Source organism: Schistocerca serialis, unplaced genomic scaffold, assembly GCF_023864345.2.
Source record: "Schistocerca serialis cubense isolate TAMUIC-IGC-003099 unplaced genomic scaffold, iqSchSeri2.2 HiC_scaffold_1417, whole genome shotgun sequence".
In the NCBI taxonomy this organism is placed as follows: domain Eukaryota; kingdom Metazoa; phylum Arthropoda; class Insecta; order Orthoptera; family Acrididae; genus Schistocerca; species Schistocerca serialis.
In genome coordinates this window covers 2,258,231-2,265,558 of record NW_026047644.1, presented here as the reverse complement: position 1 = coordinate 2,265,558, position 7,328 = coordinate 2,258,231, and positions in this window count along the sequence as shown.

The following is a 7,328-nucleotide window of genomic DNA, read 5'->3' as shown; positions in this document are numbered from 1 at the left end:
TTCTATTTAATTCCGATGCAATTTCTGTGTTTCATCGACAATAAGAAGGTCAGAGGTATACAGAAAACCCGAAGTGAGGCATCGGAAACTTTAACTAGTGTCACAGGAATGGTTCAAAAGATAGACAGTAAGAAGAGTCAGTCTTCTTGTACTTGAGTCGGCATTGTGCCTTTTCTATTTAATTCAGATGCAATTTCTGTTTTTCATCGTTAATAATAAGGTCAGAGGGAAACTGTAAACCTGAAGTGAAGCATCGGAATCTATAACTAGTGTCACAGGAATGGTTCAAAACATAGACAGTAAGAAGGGTCTGTCTTCTTGTACTTAAGTCGGCATTGTGCCTTTTGTATTTAATTCCGACGCAATTTCGGTGTTTCGTCGTCAATAAGAAGGTCAGAGGGATACAGTAAACCTGAAGTGAAGCATCGGAATCTATAACTAGTGTCACAGGAATTGTTCAAAACATGGACGGTAGGAAGAGTCAGTGTTCTTGTACTTAAGTCGGCATTGTGCCTTTTGTATGTAAGTCCGATGCAATTTCTGTGTTTCGTCGTCAATAAGAAGGTCCCAGGGATACAGTAAACCCGAAGTGAAGCATCGGAATCTATAACTAGGTTCACAGGAATGGTTCAAAACATAGACAGTAAGAAGAGTCAGTCTTCGTGTACTTAAGTCGGCATTGTGCCTTTTGTATTTAATTCCTATGTAATATCTGTGTTTCATCGAAAATAAGAAGGTCAGAGGGATACAGTAAACCTGAAGTGAAGCATCGGAATCTATAACTAGTGTCACAGGAATGGTTCAAATCATAGAGAGTAGGAAGAGTCAGTCTTCTTGTACTTAAGTCGGCATTGTGCCTTTTCTATTTAATTCCGATGCAATTTCTGTGTTTAATCGCCAACACGAAGGTCAGAGGGATACAGTAAACCTGAAGTTAAGCATCGGAATCCATAACTAGTGTCACAGGAATGGTTCAAAACATATACAGTAATAAGAGACAGTCTTCTTGTACTTAAGATGGCATTGTGCCTTTTGTATTTAATTCCTATGGAATTTCAGTGTTTCATCGTCAATAAGAAGGTCAGAGGGATACAGTAAACCTGAAGTGAAGCATCGGAATCTATAACTAGTGTCACTGGAATGGTTCAAAAGATAGTCAGTAAGAAGAGTCAGTCTTCTTGTACTTAAGTCGGCATTGTGCCTTTTCTATTTAATTCCGATGCAGTTTCTGTTTTTCATCGTCAATAAGAAGGTCAGAGGGATACTGTAAACCTGAAGTGAACCATCGGAATCTATAACTAGTGTCACAGGAATGGTTCAAAACATAGAGAGTAAGAAGGGTCAGTCTACTTGTACTTAAGTCGGCATTGTGCCTTTTGTATTTAATTTCGATGCAATATCGGTGTTTCAACGTCAATAAGAAGGTCAGAGGGATACAGTAAACCTGAAGTGAAGCATCGGAATCTATAACTAGTGTCACAGGAATGGTTCAAAACATGGACAGTAGGAAGATTCAGTCGTCTTGTACTTAAGTCGGCAATGTGCCTTTTGTATTTAATTCCGATGCAATTTCTGTGTTTCATCGTCAATAAGAAGGTCCTAGGGATACAGTAAACCCGATGTGAAGCATCGGAATCTATAACTAGGTTCACAGGAATGGTTCAAAACATAGACAGTAAGAAGAGTCAGTCTACTTGTACTTATGTCGGCATTGTGCCTTTTGTATATAATTCCGATGCAATTTCTGTGTTTCATCGTCAATAAAAAGGTCGAAGGGATACAGTAAACCCGAAGTGAAGCATCGGAATCTATAACTAGGTTCACAGGAATGGTTCAAAACATAGACAGTAAGAAGAGTCTGTCTTCTTGTACTTAAGTCGGCATTGTGCATCTTGTGTTTAATTCCGATGCAATTTCTGTGTTTCATCGACAATAAGAAGGTCAGAGGGATACAGGAAACCTGAAGTGAAGCATCGGAATCTATAACTAGTGTTACAGGAATGGTTCAAAACATAGAGAGTAGGAAAGTCAGTCTTCTTGTACTTAAGTCGGCATTGTGCCTTTTCTATTTAATTCCGATGCAATTTCTGTGTTTCATCGTCAATAAGAAGGTCAGAGGGATACAGTAAACCTGAAGTGAAGCATCGGAATCTATAAATAGTGTCACAGGAATGGTTCAAAACATAGAGAGTAGGAAGAGTCAGTCTTCTTGTACTCAAGGCGGCATTGTGCCTTTTGTATTTAATTCCGATGCAATTTCGGTGTTTCATCGTCAATAAGAAGGTCAGAGGGATACAGTAAACCTGAAGTGTAGAAACGAAATCTATGACTAGTGTCACAGGAATGGTTCAAAACATAGAAAGTTAGTAGAGTCAGTCTTCTTGTACTTAAGTCGGCATTGTGCCTTTTCTATTTAATTCCGATGCAATTTCTGTGTTTCATCGACAATAAGAAGGTCAGAGGGATACAGTAAGTCGGAAGTGAGGCATCGGAAACTATAACCAGTGTCACAGGAATGTTTCAAAAGATAGACAGTAAGAAGAGTCAGTCTTCTTGTACATAATTCGGCATTGTGCCTTTTCTATTTAATTCAGATGCAATTTCTGTTTTTCATCGTTAGTAAGAAGGTCAGAGGGATACTGTAAACCTGAAGTGAAGCATCGGAATCTGTAACTAGTGTCACAGGAATGGCTCAAAACATAGACAGTAAGAAGGGTCAGTCTTCTTGTACTTAAGTCGGCATTGTGCCTTTTGTATTTAATTCCGATGCAATTTCGGTGTTTCGTCGTCAATAAGAAGGTCAGAGGGATACAGTAAACCTGAAGTGAAGCATCGGAATCCATAACTAGTGTCACAGGAATTGTTCAAAACATGGACGGTAGGAAGAGTCAGTGTTCTTGTACATAAGTTGGCATTGTGCCTTTTGTATGTAAGTCCGATGCAATTTCTGTGTTTCATCGTCAATAAGAAGGTCCAAGGGATACAGTAATCCCGAAGTGAAGCATCGGAATCTGGAACTTGGTTCACAGGAATGGTTCAAAACATAGACAGTAAGAAGAGTCAGTCTTCGTGTACTTAAGTCGGCATTGTGCGTTTTGTATTTAATTCCGATGCAATTTCTGTGTTTCATCGACAATAAGAAGGTCAGAGGGATACAGTAAACCTGAAGTGAAGCATCGGAATCTATAACTAGTGTCACAGGAATGGTTCAAAACATAGAGAGTAGGTAGAGTCAGTCTTCTTGTTCTTAAGTCGGCATTGTGCCTTTTCTATTTAATTCCGATGTAATTTCTGTGTTTCATCGTCAACAAGAAGGTCAGAGGGATACAGTAAACCTGAAGTTAAGCATCGGAAACCATATCTAGTGTCAAAGGAATGGTTCAAAACATATACAGTAATAATAGACAGTCTTCTTGTACTTAAGATGGCATTGTGCCTTTTGTATTTAATTCCGATGCTATTTCAGTGTTTCATCGTCAATAAGAAGGTCAGAGGGATACAGTAAACCTGAAGTGAAGCGTCGGAATCTATAACTAGTGTCACAGGAATGGTTCAAAAGATAGTCAGTAAGAAGAGTCAGTCTTCTTGTACTTAAGTCGGCATTGTGCCTTTTGTATTTAATTCCGATGCAATATCGGTGTTTCATCGTCAATAAGAAGGTCAGAGGGATACAGTAAACCTGAAGTGAAGCATCGGAATCTATAACTAGTGCCACAGGAATGGTTCAAAACATGGACAGTAGGAAGATTCAGTCGTCTTGTACTTAAGTCGGCATTGTGCCTTTTGTATTTAATTCCGATGCAATTTCTGTGTTTCATCGTCAATAAGAAGGTCCAAGGGAAACAGTAAACCCGAAGTGAAGCATCGGAATCTATAACTAGGTTCACAGGAATGGTTCTAAACATAGACAGTAAGAAGAGTCAGTCTTCTTGTACTTAAGTCGGCATTGTGCATTTTGTATTTAATTCCGATGCAATTTCCTTGTTTCAACGACAATAAGAAGGTCAGAGGGACACAGTAAACCTGAAGTGAAGCATCGGAATCTATAGCCAGTGTCACAGGAATGGTTCAAAACATAGACAGTAAGAAGGGTCAGTCTTCTTGTACTTAAGTCGGCATTGTGCCTTTTGTATTTAATTCCGATGCAATTTCGGTGTTTCGTCGTCAATAAGAAGGTCAGAGGGATACTGTAAACCTGAAGTGAAGCATCGGAATCTATAAATAGTGTCACAGCGATGGTTCAAAACATAGAGAGTAGGAAGAGTCAGTCTTGTACTTAAGTCGGCATTGTGCCTTTTGTATTTCATTCCGATGCAATTTCGGTTTTTCATCGTCAATAAGAAGTCAGAGGGATACAGTAAACCTGAAGTGTAGAAACGGAATCTATGACTAGTGTCACAGGAATGGTTCAAAACATAGAAAGTTAGAAGAGTCAGTCTTCTTGTACTTAAGTCGGCATTGTGCCTTTTCTATCTAATTCCGATGCAATATCCTTGTTTCAACGACAATAAGAAGGTCAGAGGGACACAGTATACCTGAAGTGAAGCATCGGAAACTATAGCTAGTGTCACAGGAATGGTTCAAAACATAGACAGTAAGAAGAGTCAGTCTTCTTGTACTTAAGTCGGCATTGTGCCTTTTCTATTTAATTCAGATGCAATTTCTGTTTTTCATCGTTAATAAGAAGGTCAGAGGGATACTGTAAACCTGAAGTGAAGCATCGGAATCTATAACCAGTGTCACAGGAATGGTTCATAACATAGACAGTAAGAAGGGTCAGTCTTCTTGTACTTAAGTCGGCATTGTCCTTTTTGTATTTAATTCCGATGCAATTTCGGTGTTTCGTCGTCAATAAGAAGGTCAGAGGGATACAGTAAACCTGAGGTGAAGCATCGGAATCTATAACTAGTGTCACAGGAATTGTTCAATACATGGACGGTAGGAAGAGTCGGTGTTCTTGTACTTAAGTCGGCATTGTGCCTTTTGTATGTAAGTCCGATGCAATTTCTGCGTTTCATCGTCAATAAGAAGGTCAGAGGGATACAGTAAACCTGAAGTGAAGCATCGGAATCTATAACTAGTGTCACAGGAATGGTTCAAAACATAGAGAGTAGGTAGAGTCAGTCTTCTTGTTCTTAAGTCGGCACTGTACCTTTTCTATTTAATTCCGATGTAATTTCTGTGTTTCATCGTCAACAAGAAGGTCAGAGGGATACAGTAAACCTGAAGTTAAGCATCGGAAACCATATCTAGTGTCACAGGAATGGTTCAAAACATATACAGTAATAATAGACAGTCTTCTTGTACTTAAGATGGCATTGTGCCTTTTGTATTTAATTCCGATGCTATTTCAGCGTTTCATCGTCAATAAGAAGGTCAGAGGGATACAGTAAACCTGAAGTGAAGCGTCGGAATCTATAACTAGTGTCACATGAATGGTTCAAAAGATAGTCAGTAAGAAGAGTCAGTCTTCTTGTACTTAAGTCGGCATTGTGCCTTTTGTATTTAATTCCGATGCAATATCGGTGTTTCATCGTCAATAAGAAGGTCAGAGGGATACAGTAAACCTGAAGTGAAGCATCGGAATCTATAACTAGTGCCACAGGAATGGTTCAAAACATGGACAGTAGGAAGATTCAGTCGTCTTGTACTTAAGTCGGCATTGTGCCTTTTGCATTTAATTCCGATGCAATTTCTGTGTTCCATCGTCAATAAGAAGGTCCAAGGGAAACAGTAAACCCGAAGTGAAGCATCGGAATCTATAACTAGGTTCACAGGAATGGTTCAAAACATAGACAGTAAGAAGAGTCAGTCTTCTTGTACTTAAGTCGGCATTGTGTATTTTGTATTTAATTAAGATGCAATTTCCTTGTTTCAACGACAATAAGAAGGTCAGAGGGACACAGTAAACCTGAAGTGAAGCATCGGAATCTATAGCTAGTGTCACAGGAATGGTTCAAAACATAGACAGTAAGAAGGGTCAGTCTTCTTGTACTTAAGTCGGCATTGTGCCTTTTGTATTTAATTCCGATGCAATTTCGGTGTTTCGTCGTCAATAAGAAGGTCAGAGGGATACTGTAAACCTGAAGTGAAGCATCGGAATCTATAAATAGTGTCACAGCGATGGTTCAAAACATAGAGAGTAGGAAGAGTCAGTCTTGTACTTAAGTCGGCATTGTGCCTTTTGTATTTCATTCCCATGCAATTTCGGTGTTTCATCGTCAATAAGAAGTCAGAGGGATACAGTAAACCTGAAGTGTAGAAACGGAATCTATGACTAGTGTCACAGGAATTGTTCAAAACATAGAAAGTTAGAAGAGTCAGTCTTCTTGTACTTAAGTCGGCATTGTGCCTTTTCTATCTAATTCCGATGCAATTTCTGTTTTCCATCGACAATAAGAAGGTTAGAGGGATACAGTAAACCTGAAGTGAGGCATCGGAAACTATAACTAGCGTCACAGGAATGGTTCAAAAGATAGACAGTAAGAAGAGTCAGTCTTCTTGTACTTAAGTCGGCATTGTGCCTTTTCTATTTAATTCAGATGCAATTTCTGTTTTTCATCTTTAATAAGAAGGTCGAAGGGATACTGTAAACCTGAAGTGAAGCATCAAAATCTATAACCAGTGTCACAGGAATGGTTCAAAACATAGACAGTAAGAAGGGTCAGTCTTCTTGTACTTAAGTCGGCATTGAGCCTTTTCTATTTAATTCCGATGCAGTTTCTGTGTTTCACCGTTAATAAGGAGGTCAGAGGGATACTGTAAACCTGAAGTGAAGCATCGGAATCTATAACTAGTGTCACAGGAATGGTTCAAACATAGACAGTAAGAAGGGTCAGTCTACTTTTACTTAAAAGGCATTGTGCCTTTTGTATTTAATTCCGATGCAATATCGGTGTTTCATCGTCAATAAGAAGGTCAGAGGGATACAGTAAACCTGAAGTGAAGCATCGGAATCTATAACTAGTGTCACAGGAATGGTTCAAAACGTGGACAGTAGGAAGATTCAGTCGTCTTGTACTTAAGTCGGCATTGTGCCGTTTGTATTTAATTCCGATGCAATTTCTGTGTTACATCGTCAATAAGAAGGTCCAAGGGATTCAGTAAACCCGAAGTGAAGCATCGGAATCTACAACTAGGTTCACAGGAATGGTTCAAAACATAGACAGTAAGAAGAGTCAGTCTTCTTGTACTTAAGTCAACATTGTGCATTTTGTATTTAATTCCGATGCAATTTCTGTGTTTCATCGACAATAAGAAGGTCAGAGGGATACAGTAAACCTGAAGTGAAGCATCGGAATCTATAACTAGTGTCACAGGAGTGGTTC